Source organism: Crocodylus porosus, unplaced genomic scaffold (genome assembly GCF_001723895.1).
Source record: "Crocodylus porosus isolate Cpor-Errol unplaced genomic scaffold, CroPor_comp1, whole genome shotgun sequence".
In the NCBI taxonomy this organism is placed as follows: Eukaryota; Metazoa; Chordata; order Crocodylia; family Crocodylidae; genus Crocodylus; species Crocodylus porosus.
In genome coordinates this window covers 16429104-16450483 of record NW_017728915.1, presented here as the reverse complement: position 1 = coordinate 16450483, position 21380 = coordinate 16429104, and positions in this window count along the sequence as shown.

Sequence of the window (21380 nt, the reverse complement as noted above, 5' to 3'; positions counted from 1 at the left end):
CCTTGTACCCTGCCAAGTCCTTTCATGTGTGGGCAGGCTTTATCAGTAGCAGCATAGAAAACAGGAGAGATGTGCTTATCGGTGAGAGAATGAGATTGTTAAGAAATTCTTTCCTTACTCTCCACAAACTAAGATAGTACCTCTGCCACTTGGGTGAACTTAGGTTATTCGCACTCATATCTAACAGCCCATGGTTTCTTTCTTTATCTTGACTTCTGCTATTTTCATCTATGATGTCTGTACTTTTGCACTATTGGGAGTGGATTGTATGTGGATCACTAACTTTTGGACAGGTCAGCTATCTCAGCCTGAGCACTACTAGAAGGATACTAATAAGAGGAAACGAATACATCAAAGGCAATCCTCTCTTTTTCTCCTCATATCCCTCTCCCAGGCATACTGCTTTCTTCTCCTCTTGTTGTTGCTGCCCTTTCTCTCTCTACGTTTATGCTCTGATTTCTGTAGATGGTGCCGTACCAAGAAGAGATGAAGATTGACTTTTTAGGTCTGCTGGAACTACCTGAACAAGTCTGTGTGGAGCCTGAAATTCAAAAGAGGCAACGTAAAAGAGAGAATGGACATTACAGAACTTGCAAAATTGTTTCATTTTTTTTCTTTTTTTTTCTAACAAGATCAGCAGCTATTGAAAAAAGTGGAGGGAATAAATCTAAATAGCTGGCTAGATGTCAAATCTGATCCCAGGACTAGACTGGGGCTCCTATTCCCATTATGCAGCATGCACTGACAACTGAATGCGACTGTCACTGCCATTTGGTCCAGGAAACAAGAAAAATCAGGTGTATGAATATGTGTCTCTCAATTTTCTGATGGAAGCTGAGGTGTAGGAGTCCTTTAAGAGTTGAACAAGTTAACATTGCCATTTCATTTGACTCAGATGGAAGATTAGGAGGGCTGACAATGGAAATTTGCAGGGTGGGCACTTCAATTTTTTTCTTAGAACATGTCCCCACCTAAGACCATGGCAATGTACAAGAAACCCTGACTTCTATCAATCTGCAGGGCTTTCTTGTAAAAATGTCACACTTGCCTCAGTTTATACAAAAAGCAACTCAACCTGTTTTTTCATAAAATCTGTAGGGGAAAAATATCTACAACTAAATCATACCAGTGGCAGCTGTGTGAAGCCATTAGGACAGGTTGTTTTGGGACCCCAGTGAGAAGAAACCAGTCCACTGTCTCCCAGCCCTTCCACACACATCATTAATAACCCAGAAGTGCAACATGCATTGAAAAAATGTGCAGCTTTCCTTCTACTTCCACTATAAAGAAAACTACACTTTAGCTGAGTAAACAACCAGATTTCATAGCTCTAAAACAGGCAAAACTGCCATTGAATTCAATGAGAACTCAGTGGGAGTTTCGCCTGTAACAAGAATATAGGATTAGAGGACTGGTAAATTTCCCCTCCTTTTGTAGAAGATGAAACCTGATATAGGAGACTATTGACCAGTAAATCTGTACTAATATTTTTGTTTGAGTGCCAATATGGTGTATGTTACTCAGACTAATTGTAATGGTTATTTTGTAATTATATATGGTGGTACAAAATTCCACAAAAATGTTAGTAATGTGAGCGCGCTTGGACACTTCACTTACACTTTGATTTCTGCACATCTCAGCGGTGTTAGCCTAGGTATCTCAGAGGGTCTAATTTGGCCTGCAGAATCTTTGTTATCAATAATAGTCCATGATAAGGAAACAAGCCAGGAACCCAAACTTTATTCACAGGCCGGAAGTTATAAAAACTATCCCTTTACTTATCAAAATTAGCAGATTGGATTTGGAATCAGTGAGCTACAGTAAAGATGGAATCCCACAATACCAGTTCTATGGTCACTGTGCTTTAAGGACCTGCTTTAACAAGCCCCAATTCTTGTATCTTTCAAAAGCCTAGAAATATTCCAGATTAAAGCTCCTGTTTCTAGCCAGGATGGATGAGAAGATCCAACCTAGTTTAGCTGGGCAAACAGCATGCCAGAGAGTAATGAGGCTGGTAACAAGTCAAGCCACTGCTGGCTCTCCAGCCCAATCGATGATCAACATCAGGCAGCCTTCAACACAAGTCTGGAGTAAGGCTCAAGCCTCATGCCTTTGGAGGCTTTAGCAAGACACTTTAACCACTCTGCCATTGCACACTGCAAGATAATGGACCTTAAAACTGTTGTTGCTCCAGGACTTAACATGGTCTATTCTGCAGGTCAAGCCACTGAAAATTTGAGGAAAATATAAAAATGTCTTTAGATGGACAATGCAAGCAAGAATACAGAGGCTTGGGGTATTTAGAAGTAGTTCTGGGGGGGCAGTACAGGAAGTCTCAATCTGTGGCAAGGATCACCAGTCTGTGCAACATTTGCTTGTAGCCCCGCTGGTCACATAACATTAGCTCACCTACTTATTTCCAGGTAATTGGGGTTCAGGGGAGCTGGTATGGATGGGCTAGGCCACTGCCAGGTTGGCTGGTCTGGCTGGAGGGTGCCTCCAGGTGACCCTAAATAGTAGCACAGAGATTATCAAAAAGACAAAACAAATGCATAGAATCCTTTCCCAGTGTGTGCACTTAATCATCCTTGTGGGCTCTAAGGAAACCTCATCACTTTTTCCACATAAGCCACTGTTGTAGTTGCCATAGTGTGTTTTGAAATCACAGATGGGAGGATTGGCGGTCTGCATACTCATGATGAGAAGGGAGATCATATAATACTGAGAGGTGTGTCACTTTATGGAGTAGTTTCTGACTTCCTGACCAGTAGGCAAAGGAGAAGGGAGGTAGCCAAAATTGCACAGTGAATAACTAGCCTTGCAGTCTCTCACAAGTATACTAATACTCTAACTGGTTTGGGTCTGTGTGTACTGGGTAGACTGGTAGATGCTGAGACTGTGCCCCCCTGTTTACAGATACATTTTTAGAGGATAGATTTTAAAATTACATCTAACAGTCTCTGCTTTTCTAAAATCTAAGTCTTTGTCATTTGAAAAAGCGTCACTGCATTATAGATTTGATTTTTGTTTGGTACACAGAAAATGTATTCCCTTAATAGACTTGTTTCTTCAAGAGGAATTAATTATTACTGGTTGTATCATCATAAAACATAAGTGGGTCCACTGCTACAAAGGCTTGGTTTATGTAAATATTTCTTATAAATCTTTATGTATAATGTATTTGTTTAAAATTATGTCCACTCTCCCATGATGCAATATAGCACATTAATGAAATGTTCTATTAATGACATTTTTAAATGGTATTTGAATAGTATTTTCTTTTTATGTGTTAACATCTACATTACATCCTACAGTTCCAGCTGTGGTTACTAATGAGTTAATAGGAAGCATTGTCCATTTATTCTTAGACGGTCAGATCCAAAACCCATTGAAGTCAAAGAAAGGACGCTCATTGACTTTAATTAACACTGGATCAAGCCCATACTCACACTGGATCTGATCTATAGTTCTGTTTTTAATGATTCTTCAGTCATTTGATATGAAACAAGAAGCTGAGGCAGGCAGATATGCTTTGAGTATAGGCAAGCTGGCTGAATGTACAGAACACTATTTCTGACCTGATAACTGGCCTGCTTGGTGACTTTGACAAGTCACTTGCCTTACTGTGCCTCAGTTTCCCTCTCAGTGAAGTGGAGATAATGATGTCACTCTCATTTGTAAAGCTCTGATGTCTGCTGATGGAAGGCACTATGTAAAAGCTACCATTACCATCATGAGACTAGTAATATGTTAGGAAGCAGGCATGTGTTACATTGTTCTGTTACTGAAACTGGGATACAGATAGATGACGTTTACACTGGGAGCTCTTCGCTAGTATAGCTACACTGACAAAGTGCTGTAAGTATGGACACAACTTACACTAGCAAAGTGCACTTCAGCCTTATCCCAGGCCCCCATCCAGCTGTCCTGGCCAAAAAAATAATTTTGCCGATATAGCTGCATCTTTTCTAAGCACTTTTGCTGCACAACTTTTGTCAGTTAGGCACTGTACCCGATCAGTCTCCTGACTCCTGTAAGACATGGTGATGCCTGTCAAATTCTATCATGTAGTCATGCCAAAATACCCATAGTAGAGTTAACATAGTCTTAAACAGCAGTCAGTTACTAGACGCTGTATTTTGTCTGGCTGAGATCATGCCACTTCTAAATAACTCTATAAAAGACTCTTGCAAGTACATTCTTTATTTTCTGTTACCATGTCATATTTTTTTTTGTTTTCAAGCATTCACTTCATGCATCTTTTCAAAGACTAAACACTAGTCATCTCTGACATTGCTGGTTTTTAAAAACAACTGTACAGTTTTATGTAGGCTTGCATTTTTCCCTAGTGGCTGTAGTGAAAACCTACAGGATGTTTCTTTAATGTACTTCATACCGATAGGATATTGGAAAGATCTTCTTGAATATTTTGTGTAGGACTAGCTGGGAGCTGGGGAGGAAGGAAGTAGGAATCCAGAAACTTTTCATAAAAATTGTTTTCCATTTTCATTATAATTTCAAAATCTTAGAAATTTGCTGACCAGCTAACTTTTTCTTTATTCTTGTCTTATGGCAAGGAATTAGCATATATTTTTCCATAAAATGTGCCTTAACAAAAGTCATTGTGCATCTCTGATCAAATATTATGGTACTGAAAGGCATGTCAACACCAGTTCTGACTGTGCTAGGGACTGCTACTGTGAAAATGCACTCCAGCACTCAAGGCAAATGCCATACAAATGTAATGTACCTGCTGTTAGAGCTGCTCTGGGCACGTGCCACTGAGCACACCTGAGCCTGAGAGTTATTGTGCATGCACCAAACAGTGGCTGCATTATCATACTTTTAGCATTTGGTACATGCTGAACAGAATAATTGGGTGCATTTTCACAATGGCGCAGGCATGCCCAAAGCATGAACCAAGGGTACTGCACTGTTACATTAGAAACACACTGGTTGTGTTGAATTTGGCCAGACAGGGCTGGTGGCAATGTTTTACATTTCAAATTTTCTCTATTCAGAATAAAGATCTAAAAATTTCACATTCTTAACCCAGCTATTCTGATGGACGAGAGGAAAGGAAGCACTTAAAAACTGAAACCATTTGCTCTAACTGGGATATGTTTCTGCAAGAACACACTGGCTTGGGAATTCATTTCCCCTTTCTTGGTCAAAACACAGCCTTTTTGAACCCCCTCATCATACTTCACAGTTCACCTTACCTGCTAGATATTTTCATATGGGCTGATTGCTCAGAGCACTGGTCAGCAAAGCTACTCAGCTCGCAGTCCTACAATCATTTCATATGGGCAAACACTCGGTTTAGCATAGAGCCTCATTGGCTTCCATGGTGCTCCGCACTGGCCCACACAAGTTCCACCCATGCAGATCTTAGCTATCCATTATTTGTTCCTGCACTGGGCAGCTGTAATGACTTACACTGAGACGGCATATTTCCTCCCACACGATTCCAAAGGGGTTTGGAAACTAGACAACAAGATGTCAGAATAGCAATAGCTGCATTTCAATGGTGGTGAAGCTCCCTCTGGGTTGAAATGCTGCAGTTGTTTTATCCACCATAGCAGAATACCCAACAGTTTATGGCAGGAAGTTAAGAATGCCCTGTCCATTTACACTGCTCTACAGAGGCTGGGGGAATACCAACAAATCTGCTTGGCACAGGGGACTAAGCTCTCTATTGCCATATATTGGTTCTGCCATTGGTACTGCTGTAAGCCAAAATCATTTAAGCAGTCATTAAACTAAGAAGAATGAGTTGGGTTTCAAGTAAAACAACTCCTTGCAAAGGCAAATAATCAGAAGTTGGGGGAAGGGAGAATCTCTCTTGTAGATCTTTTGGCTTGTTGAATTGCCTAGCGTTTACCCCTTCACACCAGCCTGGGGCAAGAGATGGGTGTTTCATACATGCAGATAAATGAACAAACACAAATAGTGGTTTAGATGCTGCTGCTGTGTATTAATACTCACATGGGGGCAGAAGATTCTTGAGGCATTCCTTCCACTGAGAGTGAGGGTTTGAGCTGCCTTGTGAAAAGAAGGAAAGGGCCAGTCCTCAAATCTGCTGGCTCCTTTGTGATGCGTGTGTCTTCTGGGTAAGAAGGGAACACATAAGCTCTATTCCTCTGCCCCAGGGCTGTCGTTCCTTGTAGCTCTCTACCTTGACTTCTTGGCAGCCTGGCACTACTGACACTAACTCTCCTGACCAAGCCTAGCATCAGAACTGCTTTTAAGGGAGAGTTGTCAGTTGTAGAAGGGGTTCTGAGGGAATGCAAAATATATACTTGGTCCTGCTATGCCCACTTTCCCAGAGGCCTACAACATGGAAGACTTATCCCTTTGCTGCATAAGAGGAAGATCCATGCTCTTAGGGTTGTTGGTTGTAGCCATGTTGGTCTGAGGACATAGGCAGACAGGGTTCTTTGAGTAAATGTATTATCTTTTATTATGCCAACTAAATACCTGGAAAAAATGTTCTTTGCAAGCTTTGGGGCACAAACACCCTTCTTCAGGCACAGGGAGAATCTGTTGGTGTTTTGTGTGCTCTCCTGGATAGAATATAAGCCAATATGCAACTTGTCTCACACCTGTTGTTTCCCTTTCCCTCTGATCCTTACTGCCACACATCTGTATTTTCACAGACCTGCATTTTGCATATTGGCTTCTAGTCTACCTAGGAGAGCACACAAAACACCAGCAAACTCTCTCTATGCCTGAAGAAGGGTGTTTGTGCCCAAAAGCTTGCAAAGAACAATTTATCCAACTATTTAGTTGTTTTAATGAAAGATATCACATCTACCCAAAGAACCTTGCCTAAGAGGAAGATCTGCATGGGGAAAGCCCTTTCTACACATGGATCATGAGGGCATGATCTGGCTCGCTGTATCCAAAACCCATGCATCTCAAGGTATAGGATCTAGGCATCTGGGGGCAACTACATTCCCAAAGTGACTGAAATATGTTTTTAACTATGTTGCTATCCCTGCAGAGAGAGCACAGCTGAGAGGGAGTTAGCTGGATACAGTTTCTTCTTGTGCACCAGACTAATTTAGTTAAAAGGCCAATCAGATAATACCCGTGCAAAACCACTGGGTGGTGGGTGCTGGCTGGGTCTGCCTAAGAACACAGCACAGCCTGAATAAGCTTTAGTCACCAGTAACAATGGAAGAACCCAGCTTGGAGCACAGGGACCATTTTACATACGGGCAAACTGAGACAGCAGGAGATGAAGCATCTTGTCCTAGATTATCCAACAGACTGTTAGTTGATCCAGAAACAGAACATAGGTTGGTGCTTTACTCATTAGGAAACACTGCTTCACATAACAGCCATCGTTGCCCTTTCTGCTGAGAATGCCAGCAAAAGTGCCAATGATCACAATGGATTTTTTGATGTCAAGCAGCTGCTCCCTAAGAAACATATGAAACCTAAGGTTCCAAGCACCTTCTAAACATGCTTTAAAAAACCCAAAAGGCCAGGCTTTAAGCAGTAATTCAGCACCTCCAAGTGAAACACTACAGCCCCTAATTTCAGCATCTGGTCTCTGGAGTGAATCCAAAACCCAAAGTCAAGCTGTCTCCTGAATGCGTGGGGAGAGAACAACCTCTGAGAAAGGTGACCCAGAAGGCCCGTGTGCTGGGTTAGCCAACAGAAACACTGAACACAGGGATATTTCTGGAGGCAAAACTGGAGGTGCCTAAGGGACTTTAAGGTCAAAAAGAAAAATAGCTACCATATTTAAACAAGTCCATAGTTTGGCAACCACTGAGCAGGAAGTTTTTGGGTCTTGATTTTTGACTGAGGCTCCTAAATCTGCCTACGTCCTCCTCTAGGCACTACAGTCCTTTGGATCCAGCCCAAAGTTCTTTACTCTCCTAATTTTCTAAATGTCCAGCCATTATGCATGTATTTAGAATTCACTGCCATGAAGTCATTCATTGTGTGTTCAGGTGGAATGTAAAGCAAACACCGTAGGAGTTTGACAGTAATTCAGCATTAGTTAAGCATTAGTTGACAGATGTACAAAGCAAAACCATTACTTCTGTCATACATTCTGTCATGACTTTTTTTCCTATTGTGGTTTTTATCCAATCAACAGCCTCAGAGCTCCATATAAAATGCTGAGAGGAAAGCCTTACAAGAAATGTTAACTATTGGATACTTATTACTGGAAAGCATTTTCAGTGGTAATTAGAGGTGAGCAAGAGGAATGGTTTTGTTTAGAATACAATCTTGCAAAACATTACTTTTTTTTTGTTTGTTTAAACTGCCTCTCTCTGATCCAGATTTTATCAGCCTGTTTCAGGTGTACACAAATTTAAAATACAACATTTTGAACAAATCTGCTAGAGGAATTGCATGGCTAAATGCATTTAAACAAAATTTGGTATCACAAGAGCTTATCTGAATCCCAAATTGCAAAACTGTATTTGAATCAGAGTTTATTTGAAATTCATCTCAGCTCTAATAATATTATAAAACCACTATTACTCCCCAGAAAATCCAGTTTTAAATTAGGGCTTGGTAAATCTATTAGTATTTACAGTACACATTGACAACAAAGCACTATCAATATGGAACAAAGTATGTAAAGAATTTATCAAGTACCCTGTATTGAAATAAGAAGGATCTATAACTATATAAAAGATAGATCCATATTGTTATTCTACAGAGTAAACTTTTGAAAATGTTAAACATAAAAACATTTAGAGAATCAATACAAATTACAGCTCCATGTGAACTTCAATTGTGGTTATTGGGTACAAAATAGGGAGCTAAATTGAGCAAACCTTTAAATTTATCTGTAGTGCTTATGTTGGCCCCCACTACCATAGTGTCTGAGTACTGCACATTCTAAACATTCATCCTCACAGCACCTCTGTGAGGTAGGACAGTAGTATTATCCCCACTTTACAGATTGGTGCTGAGACATAAACAAGTCTTGCATAAATGTCTATTAGAGAAGGAATTTAAGGCCACATCTTGCAAGTCCACATCTAGTACCTTACCCACTGGACCATCCTTCTTCTCTTAATTTCCTTCTAGTAAATTTTATATCATCCTTAAATAGCACTTATAGGCAGAGATCTGGAAACACTTTACAAAGATAAATGAGCATTATTTTCTTCCCATTTTACAGGTGGGGAACTGAGGCAGAACAATTTTCCCAAACAAGTCAGTGCCCAGGTCTCCCAGCCTTCAGTCCAGTATCTTTGTAAAGGAACCAAGTTGCTTCTCATAAAGTCTGTATGGTATTAGGAAAAGAACACAGACCTAGTGTGTGGACTACAGACTCAGAATTATCCTAGGATGAGTAACTTACACAGCTGGTATACAAACCCACAATGAAAAGGCAAGTTGAAACCAATCCTGTGCTTTGGGAAAAACTAAAACTAGATTGTACTTTCTGCACTTACATTGAACTAGCAAAGCTTAAGACTTCCTAGCTCCATGATCCTACTGGAATTCAATTAAGTGTTTATGTTCATCCACTTGAATAGAAGGGTTGGTTAAATTTCAGTAAAGGTGGATCCCTCTTGATATTATTTTTGATGTTTTTCTGTTTTTTTTTAATGATGTTGTCAATGTGGATGGGCGGCATTAATAATAAAAATACCTAGTTGTAATAAATCTTGGGATTTTTTGTTTATTTGTTTTTAGCTTTATGCATAAACTCAGTAGAACACAAAAATCAATTAGGCAAAATTAACTAGCCCAGCTAAGCGGCAACAGTATATTGAACAGTTATGCTCAGAGACCTGGGCACAGGGTGACCTTGAGATTCCCATTCTTTGGGTTAATGGAGATCAGGAGTATTTTGGAGTTTAATATGTCTGATTTCCAGGAGGATCAAACACAAACTATTTCTCTAACAGTCAATAATGAAACAACATTAATGCAACTAAAAAAAACCAAACAAAACAAAAAAAAAGCAAAGATTTTGCTCCAGCTAGTTCAGGAAATGTCACAAAAATATTGTAAAGAAACAGACCGCAGAATAGAACATAGCCAAATATTGAGATGCTTGCTGTCTTGTCCACCATAGTGAATAAAAATGGACAAAATTGGAACATATTAACATTCCTTTGGCCACTTCACACTAAGGATACCACTCAGTAATAAGTAAGAACAGTTGTATTCTTAGGACTTGTTTACATACAAAAGTTATACCCCATCATACTAATTGTCTGCACTTAAAGGGGTTTGCTGGAGCACTATACCAGCAAACCCTGCTAGTGGAAATGGAACTTATGCTAGACAAAGATTTATTTGCCAACATAGGATAAACCAGTTCCCAGATGGAATAAACTATATCAGCAACAGGATGTTTTTGCCAGCATTAGGGTTTTCATTTGCACATCTAAATTGGTTGGACAGGTGTGTGATTTTTTCACACTCCTAAGTGACATAGCTACATGTGGGCCAAACTGTTGTAGTGGTATCAGTTCTCCTAGATAGGAAGAGGAGGGATAAGCTATACTGTTATAAGGCTAAGTCTATACTAAGTATACTTCTGCTGCCAAAGCTAAACCAATATTCCTACCTGGGACTTTTATTGCAAACACAGCATATAATGGCAAACTGCACTTTCGTTGGTATTACTTATTTCAGCTCTCTACCATGAGAAGAAAACTGTACTATGTTAGTTAAGGATCACATCTTGTCTCAAACCCTGAATGACAGTTATACTAGCAGAAGCCCCTAGTGTAGACAAGACCTAAAACAGCTCTATATGGATATAACCACATCCACACTAGGAGTTTTGTGGTGTATAAACATTACTGACTCTCCTCACCAAAGCAGTTATACTGGCACAAAATTAATGGGCAGGCCAGCAGTATTGGCTTGTTATGCCATATAGTACTAGATAGTTCACCACAAGGAACCGTGCACGGCCTGGCTACAAATGAGCATGACTTGCATACATATATGGACAAGGTGAGAAACAGGACATCCAGTTTAAATAAAAAATCTTCCAAAGTTACAATAAATACAGAAGCCCAGGAGGAGAAGTGAACGGACAAGTGAGGGTTGGCTGAGTACCACCCCCCCCAAAATAAGTTCTTCCTAAACACTTGAATTTTAAATACATATATGCAGGACTCAGATTGGTGATCATGTATTTTTACTTCAACCTATGAGTTTATATTCTTTTTGCTGCTGCTGTTGTTTGGGCACAAATTCATTATTTCCTTCAGAATTTTCATAGCAACAATAAACAGCCCTTCAAATTTCTGTACTGTAGTACAATGTCTTTCTAAATCCAACAAGCCTGTCTTTTCCCCTGTGTATCACATTGCTTTAACTGCTTACATTCCAGCTAGCTTATAATGGCTAACTTGAATGCCTTGCTTTCCTTCTCTACTTCATATTAAAGTATCCTTTTTCACTTCCCTCCCACCTACTAAATGCACCCCCCCCAATAAATTATTAAAACATTTTTTTAGATCACAGAAGCAAGACAAAGAAATTAGATTAAATTGATCCATGGCAATTTGCTCTTGCATCATTTCTCCATGAAATAACTTCCCTACTATGTTTTATTCATGTAGACATCAAAATCTAACTCTTATCTCCATAGTTCAGTAACATTTTCATTTGCTCAATTTACAGTTACAACTGCAAGTTACACTTGGGATGGGCATGAGTATCTGTATATAGACACCATAATGGCCTGCATCTCAGTGATGCTTCAGATTGTCTCAGTGATGGTGTCTCAGCCAGTCAGATGCTTTGAAGCATAACAGAAGGTGATACTAGTAAGATCTAGCAGGCTTTGGTCTAAGGGAAAAAGGTTTCAGAGGGCACTGTAAGAGAAGATACAGTAAGCTATAATGAAGAAGCTACTACTCTTGAGGGAAGAAGTGCTCTGGGAGAAGTGGTCCCCTCTGAATAAGAAGAAGCTTCAGACAGCTGTTAGTGCTAAAGGAGAAAACTAATGGTAGTCTCTACCATGACCACAGGGTCAGCTTGAAGGACGATGTCGGCCATGACCAAATCCATTCAGACTAAGACTCTTACTAAAGCTGCAATATGTCCCTGAAGAAAGGTTAAGCTTTTCAAAACTTAAAAAGTGATATTTTCTTTTTTTCTAGCATTTTCATTAAAGGAGAAAAGACCAGACAGTTGGATTTTTTTTTTAGAAACTTCCCTAAAGAACAAATATCTTACTACATTCAACAAGCATTGACAAATCCAGCTGTGTTAACCTTCAAGGGGTTAGTGCGTTACTGCAGACTTCTGATAGTGTTTGGATAACTACACTACACAGTAACGAGGTTGGCATAGGCAGCCTCAGAAGCTCTGTTCTAAAATGCAGGCATTAAAGGATATAGAGAGATCTCTATTTTTTTTAATTACAATTTTCTGTAACATAATGAAGCATCAGTTTTCTAACATTAGCACCAAACACAAGCACCCAAATTATTCATTATGGAGGTAAAGTCAACACAATGGCAAAAGAAATATCTACCTGTCTGAAGACACTAAATAATTTGAGTAACAGCACTGTAGACAGACAGACAGAAATCCTTTAATGAATGGTGTTAAATGCTTAACCTCAGTTAAATGCCACTCATTCACAATCCCCTGTTTTTAGGGAACTATTATGATTGTACAGATGGACAAACTGAGGCACAGACGCTTCAAGGACTTTGTTCACAGTCACGCAGATCTGGTACTTAACTGGGAAATTGCATTGCATTAACCAACAGTGTGTGAAATACTTCATGTTGACACGGCCCAATTAGTTTAAGGGGTTGTCTGCCTAGGGAAAATCATGTGAATTAAGCTAGTGTGAATCAGAAGTGAAATAGCTACTCCTTATTCCCTGTATACCTGGACACACACATTCTGGAGTAAGAGTGGTTTATTCAAAATCAGCTTAATTTCAAGTGCTAGTTAGCCAGGAACATAAACTGTAGGAGCCCTAAAAGGAGGAATTGGTTGTATTTATTTCTAACACACCATCAGCTGACAGGACCTTAACCAGGACAGTCCTTGCCTACACCAAGTCATGTTTTACGCAGTGTTAACACATTCCAACATGATGCAATTTCCAAGGGCTTAGAAACCCTTTAGACAAATGTTAGAAATCCTGCTCTAACAATTAGAGCACACTTGATTCTGGTCAGCAATATGAAAAAGTGAAAGAAAGCAAGGAAGTGGGAAAGGGAAAGGAAAAGCTTGACATTTTATTATATGTCAGACAAACAGGACTTGTGCCTGGTTTAAACATGTTTTTTCCCCAGTTAGATTACATATGAACACGCTTTATTATAATTTGGCAAATCTTATGACAGAGCAATGGTATCTTTTTTAATTGTCTGAAATCTAATTGCATTGTTCTCACATTGTGATTTTTACTTCTAGTTAGATGCTGGAATTAAACTGAGTTACAGTGCAGCAGGTAACATTATTTCAGGCTGCTAAGATTCCAGCTTGACTTATTATTTTGATTTACAGGGTGTCTAAATCCATTCATTTTTTAAATCAATACACCTCTCTACTAAATGAGAATTTTTGGAGGCTAAACACACTGTCTTCAGTCTTAATATTTGCAGGAGTAAAATCTGCCTCTGGAGCCTTGTGTGTTTTCATTTAGCAGCAAAAGCAATGTAGGAGAGGACAAGAAATAGGTAGACTGCACAGAAGTGGCCCCTGCCCCTCTGCATTCACGGTAGCTGGGAAGGCATGGGGCTGGAGGCTCTCCTGTTACACAGCACCTCTAGGAGCTTTGCGTGCCATGGAGCCTATGCCAGCCCTCAGATTGTGGAAGAGGATTCCTTTCTCCAGGGATCTCACCAGACAAATTAATTGTTTCATTGGCAGGAACATGCAATGACTGTTACTCATGGGTGGCAGAGCCAGAGTTGAGTAATATATGTCTCCCCACATGTGTGCCAATGAAGTTCTAAGTTGGTGAGAATTAGAGGGAAGAGGTGTTAAAGGAAGTTCAGGTCAGGGTGGACTGTACTGTAAAGACAGGGCTATCTACAGTAGTATTTGCAGCTGGCTTCATCTTTCCTATGGCAGCATAGCCCATGGAGGGATTAACTATGAGGTACCCCCATATAGGATTACCACAGGTTCTGGCACAAACGTTCTGTCTGGAGCTAAGCCATCTCTGCCTGGACCAGGATGGATCACCACTTTTGCAAACTGCACCTGCCCTTCAAAGGTGACAGTAGATACATGCTGCTCCATTTATGTAAATGAAGGCTACTTTGAACCTTCCTTTATATGCTAAAAAAATAAAAAGTCCAGGATCCTAGGACAAGCTGTACTATACCACACACACTTCTGAGATGATCCTTATTGTTTTAGCTTCCTGCATTTGCATCCACATTCAATGTTTTCATTACTTTCTACTTTAATGTCTCTTGAAATTTGTAGTAAAGCAGTGTATAAGCTGACACAGCAATGTGCTGTGCGGTGCTGTTACAGGAAGGAGCCCATTGTCCAAAGTGAGATTCCTCAATGAGGCAAATTCATCATTAAACAAATGCTTTAAAACTGTAAATGCACTTAACATGCAGAAACCTTTCAATGGCATTTATGGAGAGAATTTGTGATTCTTAAGAAGACAAACAAATAAACACACACTTGCTACTGTTCAGCACAGCAAACATCCTCTTCAAATGGACTTATACTTTACCTTGTAAGCAGGATATTGTATGTTCTGTTTTCCTCCTGAGAAGCTTTGAGTTACGGGACTTAGAAAAAGCTGTTACACGAACAACACTTCCACTGAACTCTTGTGCCCTATGTTGAGGGGAGTACCTTTGGTTTTACACTGTTTGTCTACAGCTTGTTGATACATAACTTTTTTGTTTGAATTGTTTTTGGAAGGAAAAAATTTTTGCATAATTTTGTCTGTTTTTCTACAGAATATTCAGTTTTTAACCATAAAATCTTGATTTTTCAGACATAAAAAATGCTCAATTTTCATTCTCACTTCTGCATCTCTCCTTTTCTCCATTTCCAGTACCAAATGAAAAAAAACTTGTCACTGAAATATTTTGATATTCCCACTTCTACGTTTTGTTGGAGTTTCTCATATTATCTGTGAACTGTCTTGTGCATTTGGTCATCATTGGCCCAAGGCCCTGTATTTATAAATAACAGCACTGAAAAAAACAACTTCTGCAGACCATTATGTTGCTATGAAAACTTTTACTGATGAACATTTTTGGAAATTTCAGAAGAGTAACTGCCCTATTTCTCCTGCATTTCTGATTGCTGCCTTTTTGTTCTGTGGGTTTTTTTCACCTAATTTTACCATTCTATTTGAAAAATCCAATATTGTGCTGTCCTACGTTTTCTCTGCCTATCTTCCATCCAGTTACTATTTTGCAGTTTGAGAGAGACCACACTGTTGGAGACAAGATCCCAAGTAATATTTATAGGAGTAAAAGACCAAGATCACCTTTCTCTCCACCATTTCCATTGCCACCATTTCTATCAACCAGACCTGTGCCATTAAAAGCACTAACTTCAGAAGAGACATGATTGGCGAATTAAGGGAATAAAATACGTGTTTTTTTCCTCCAGGGTGTTTTCATAAGGTAACTCTTACCCCACAGTACCTGGAGCTACCATAAACAGCTGTCTGCAAGGAATTCAGTCTACTTCCTTTTTCTACAGCCAACAACTTTAGTTTCTATATTTTTATTTCTAAATCCTGCTTCACTACAACTTTCTTCTTAGTGATTTCTTGCTTAAGTTGCAAGGAGTAGACACAGATGTTTGTCTCTGATAAATTGTACCTGTGTTCTCAGAACAAAAACATCCCAGGATTGGCATGCATATACAATCACCCTTCTAATGACAGTTTAGTGAGCAGTTGAATGCAGTGCTGCTTTTCTGCCATTTAATCACTGATACAATCCTGGGATAACCATAGACATACTTTGTAACATTCCAGAAAAATTGTTATTACCTCTTAGCTGGGAAACTTTTTTTATGATTTATCCTGGACACCTGACATGATTGCATATTGTCCCAGAATAAAAAGTTTTATCCCAAGATAAATGTGACATCTTTTTTCAGCCAGGGAACCACCTAAATCATCCACTGAATAATGATACAGGTTTCCAGGACTTTGTGTGTGTTCTGTATGTGCGAATTCGCTTTTATGAGATAACCCTTTTTATATAAAAAAATTTGTTGTATTGAAGGTAAATTCACTTTTATGCGATCGGTGTGGTGGAAGCCCACAGTCAGCTGCTTTGTGCTGTGAATTGTGGGAGTGACGCATACCAGAATAGAGTCTCCTATGTGGATCTGTGCTACTTGCCTGTTGTCTGAGACATGTTTCTGTAGTTGCCATCCCCATTATGATAGTGCCCTGTGCTTGTGTGTACTGTCTGCTGTTCGTGAGTACCAAAATTGTCTTGTAAAAGTGGTAGAAATAGGCCTGGGGGGTCAGTACAGTCAAGGTCTTGGAATGTATCCCTATTTGTTGCATTGTAAAGTGGGTTTCCTTTATGCTAATACGAGTTATGTGCCATTTTCCAGGAATGCAGATACAGCATAAAGCAAGGGAAACCTGTATTGAAAATTCTTGGCAAGAAAGTCAGATACAGAATCATCAAGCAAACCACCACTGACAACTCAGTCTAAGGGTAAAAAACAGGTGTTGGGTTGGTCTGACGGTCCTGGGCTTTGACTCCCATCAAAGAAAAGGGCTGAGACAATTGCTTACACACACAGCTTGAGTATTATTTAAGATACTTCACAGATACTTGAAGTGGGATTTGCACATTTGTAGGATCCCAGATTAAAATGCTTTGTCCCAGGGCTAGACTTGATGCCTTATCTAGTATCATAGGTATTTTTATGTTGTTTACCTACATCATCATCTTTCAACATTGAGATTCTTTCTTGAATGTTTTTGGTAGTGCAAGAGTGAGGTTGTAGCTGTGATGGTCCAGAAATTATGTGAGGGGTAAGGATATTTGAATATTTTTGCAACCTTTACTATTTGGGCTCATTTTTTCCTTCTAAAATAAAAAGGCTGGAGGGACAGGGTGGAAACCAAACACAATGCATCCCTAACCACAGCCTCTCCCCTAAAATCCAGTGATTTAATTTCTACAAACATACAACAGCTGTTTGTGTAACTAGGTGGACAATTCTGTGTTCATAGAATGAGCATTTTTCTGTGTTTTGAAATAAGCCACACTTGGCCCTAGTGATTTAATTTTAAAATTAGATTAAGAAGGCTGTTTCATTTTTTAAACACAAAACAATACTATCTAATGGTTTTATTTTTAATTCACCAACATTGCTATTTGTTAACTTGTCTTTTAGGATACCTTAACATTGACATAAAAATATTTTTAAAAAGGATTATCAAAAAAGAATGTTTCGGGAAATATCATCATATTAAAAAAATGCAATTCTGCTTTGGTAGTAACAGCCCTTTCAGGATTTTTACCCAAGTTAGATATTTTGGACACACATTTTAGTTTATAAAGCCTCAATGTTATGGCAAGAGGAGTGCTATATTTTATTCTCTTTGTTAAGGTCTTCTGAGCTTCAGAGCAGCCCAAGCCATTCTCTTAATTCACAAAGGGATAGATTTGTGCAACAAATCTGAGACCTCAGAGAAAAGCAGCAAGATCCAGAGAGAACTTATGACAGATTTCCTGAAGCAGATGCACCACAAAACTGCTAAAAGGCTGAGCCCGAGGCAGTTTGCAGAGGGAAAAGTACAGCCCATCTGAGCCCATTTTGGCTAGGAAATAGGGGAGCCTCCTACTAGAATTGAAAGCATCATTCTGACCAAGCAAAGTCTGGAAAGAATAAACAAGGGCACCATTAGATATACCTTTGATGGACTAGTTAAACAATTTTAAGACCCAGTTAAACACACACACATGCCTTTCAAACCCTAAATGTACAGAAGTCACACACTACTAATAGGATTTCTTCTAGTGTTTGAAAGTATAGTTGTTTCTATAGCCGGGAATATTTTTTTTAATACGTAAAAGTGTTGCTATTTCTCCATTACCACATCATTAAATTTACTCTATAATATTGTAATACCATTTTCTTTTGCACACAAAATGTAACTGTCCCTTTTTTAGATGATGGATGCCCCCTTCTGGTAGAAGGTTAGTTTTCTGGTAAGCAGAGTGTGTGATGAGTGTAGAGGGGCACTATAAATGCGCTCTCATTTGAATGATGCATGATGTGATGGTATAATTCACAAAGGAATTGTGGCTGAGTTGTTCTTTGGCTCACTGAAATAAAATGTAATTAGTTAATGTGTATACAGAGTTTTGAAAACATGAAGACAGAGAATGTAGAATGCCAAGTAGTGTTATAATATATGGTACAACCGCAGTGTCTGTAAATTCAAAAGGCTTTTTGAAACACCCCTGTATCATAATTATTGGTAGTATTTAATTTTTTAATTGGAGGTGTGATTGGGAAAGAAAAAGAGAGATGAGGTACAAAAGATATTTTAACCATGCTCTTCTTTCTTTAAATCACCTCAATATTCTGCTTTTTTCTTTTACCTAAAGCAGAAATAGTAGAAAAAAACATTATTCTCCTCTGTATCCGTGACTCCTGAGTTTCAGCCCAAGTTTAAGTGCAATGCCTTGTTCCAAGGACTAAATTGGGGCAAACTGATTAAAAACAAACCTATCATTTTTAGCCAAAGTTTTTGATTTTCAGGTTTCTGACCAAAAAAAAAATATATATATATATGAAGTCCCAAGCAGAGTAATCAGAAGGATAATGATATGGAAGTCATAAGGATATTATTATTATTATTGTGCAAAAGACCCGAAACAGCAGCATCCCCCTAGTTTCTGAATTTTATGGAAATGAAACAGGACAGGAAAGTTCCCGAGAAGCTTCAGCAATGGAGATTATGCCCTAGGATTCTGCTCCTGAATTTAGAGTACAAAGCCTTCACAAATTGCCATTTGCAATTGTGGAAACTGCAAGGGTAACATTACTATGCTTCTTTGTGGTGTGTTCAAATCTTGCCTCACATTTTTTAACCACTTTAGAAATGTCAAGCATTGGCTTCCCTTCCAGCTTTTGCTGGAAAAATTCATTTGGGTAGGCTAGAAAAACAAAGCAGGATCTTCTTCTCTGGTTGAAGGAGCAAGAGGTTTCTGTTAATTTCTACTACTTCCTCCCCACAACCACTCCTTTGTACAAAAATGTTGTATTTAAATGAACCCCCATTGGTAAATGCATGAATTGTCTTAAGAACTCTTAGTTACCATTCTTAAACTAGCTCCACAATCAGCCTAGCACAAACCCTGCATATGCACACGCAACTTCTTCACACACATCTAGCTCCTATGTCCATGTCGGGTCCATTATTCACATAAACAACATTTCTGCACTCTGAAGAAAAGTGATAATATAAGCACAAGCTGAATATTTTAGGATGGGAGGCAGTATGTGGCTTTTTAATATATCTTTATATTGGCAGCACTGCAGAAATAACAGAGCCAAACAGGCTGTTCCTTAGGACACTGTGGTATCTTTTCTGTTGGCAAAAAAAAAATCCAGTTACCTACTTATCAGTGTTCTGGCATTTTTAATTGTTATGTTAAAACAAAACTGGATGTGCTCAGTCAATTGAAAGTGATCTGCGAGAGCAGGACTGTGGGATTAAGCAGTTTCATAGATTAGGGTAGCTCAGAGAATTTCCCATCTATTTTTCCCCCTCTTCTGCTCAGGAACATTTTCTAGGTTACTGGAGCACTGAAATATACTTCGCAGTTTTCAGTTTGTTCATCACTTACCTGTAGCTAGGGATTCTATACCACCCATGCCTCTCTCGCTCCCCACTGCTGACTCAATGCAACATTCATTTTTATTACTTAATTTCCCCCACAATCTCCTTTCTTTCTCTCCTCTCCTTTCTGTACTCATCAAGTTGTTCCATTTCAAATCAATGGATCATTTTTCTGGACAGCCTTGAAATTTTTGCCCATAATTCCATAGGAGGCAAGTGATCAGAAACCTCTTTCAATATCTTCAAACTCCAAATAAAAGTGGAAAAAGAGACCATTTAAAAAATACAAAGGGGAATCCGTTTATAGACCATGCAAAAACTCATCAGTTCCTTTGAACAAAAAGTTTTTACATAAATATTAATACAGCATCCTCATAAAGAAAAGGAGAAAATGAGGGCGTTCATGAACAGGTTAGAAGAAACAGATGCTAAAGGATCTATTGGCAAACAATTTAGAAAAAAATACACTACATGGATGGGAATTTCTTTACATGGATGGGAATTTTTCCACTTACTTGCTAGGTCACTAGGGACACCAAGAACCATCTTAAATAGACAGTAGTGAACGCAGCATTCAGTGGTGGTGATCAGCTCTGTCCAGTCTTAAATTAAGCAAGCATCTCTTTCTTCTCTGAAATGGGGGACAGCTTAAATTGCAATGGCCAGCAGGAATACACTGTCGTAAGCTTACTACTTATAAGTGCATTGTAAGAGGATAGAAAGATTAAACAAATACTGAGTAGTTATAGTTTTAGACCTTCCCATTAAAAGAGCATAGAAAAAAAGGCAGTTATAAAAGGCTGAAAAATCCCTGGATTTGAATTGCCACATCCCTGCTACGAAGAGAACAAGGAAGTAACAAAATTGGTATTTTGTATGATATTTGGTCAGTAGGGATGCTTTCTTGCAGTCAGGTCCTCACGCAAAGAGTTCAACTCAGATTTAAATAAAATATTCAGAGAGTAACATTCTCTAGGTCTCCCAAAGATGATGTCAATATATAACCTGGGGAATGATCCAGGCCATTCCCACCTATTTAGACTGCTTTCTATCTAAATCTGACCCAAAAATTCACATCCACCATGTTTCCCATCAAGAGTCCTTCTTTAAGCCCAAGAGGAAACTATAACCTGCAGGCAGAATACATTTGGGGAACTGAAGAAATCCTGGGCCTGGTGAAAGGAGCAGAAGTCCTATCACTTTAACAGAGCCAGAACTACACCCTTAATCTCACTTATGAATAGTCTTCTTCCATCATAGTTGCACATGGAGTTTTTCAGAGATTTAAGTCAGAAAGTGTTAGATTGGCTGGTTTGATCTCTGCATTGTACCCCTATATTAAGCCCAAAGACTTTGATTAGCGTAAAGCATTTTAATCATCAGGAGACTAAATTATGTGCTAGACTAAGAATAGGAAAAATGAATGTACCACCAGGTCCAGAGCTCCTATAATGCTTTGCAGTTAAATTGCCCAGGCCAAAAGAAGAGGAGTGGGTGGAACAAAACCAAACCCAAGGTCAATCTGCCCATTTAGCCAAGGAGAAACTCCTTGTGACCCCAAATCTTGCAATCAGAGAATGCCTCAGCAAGT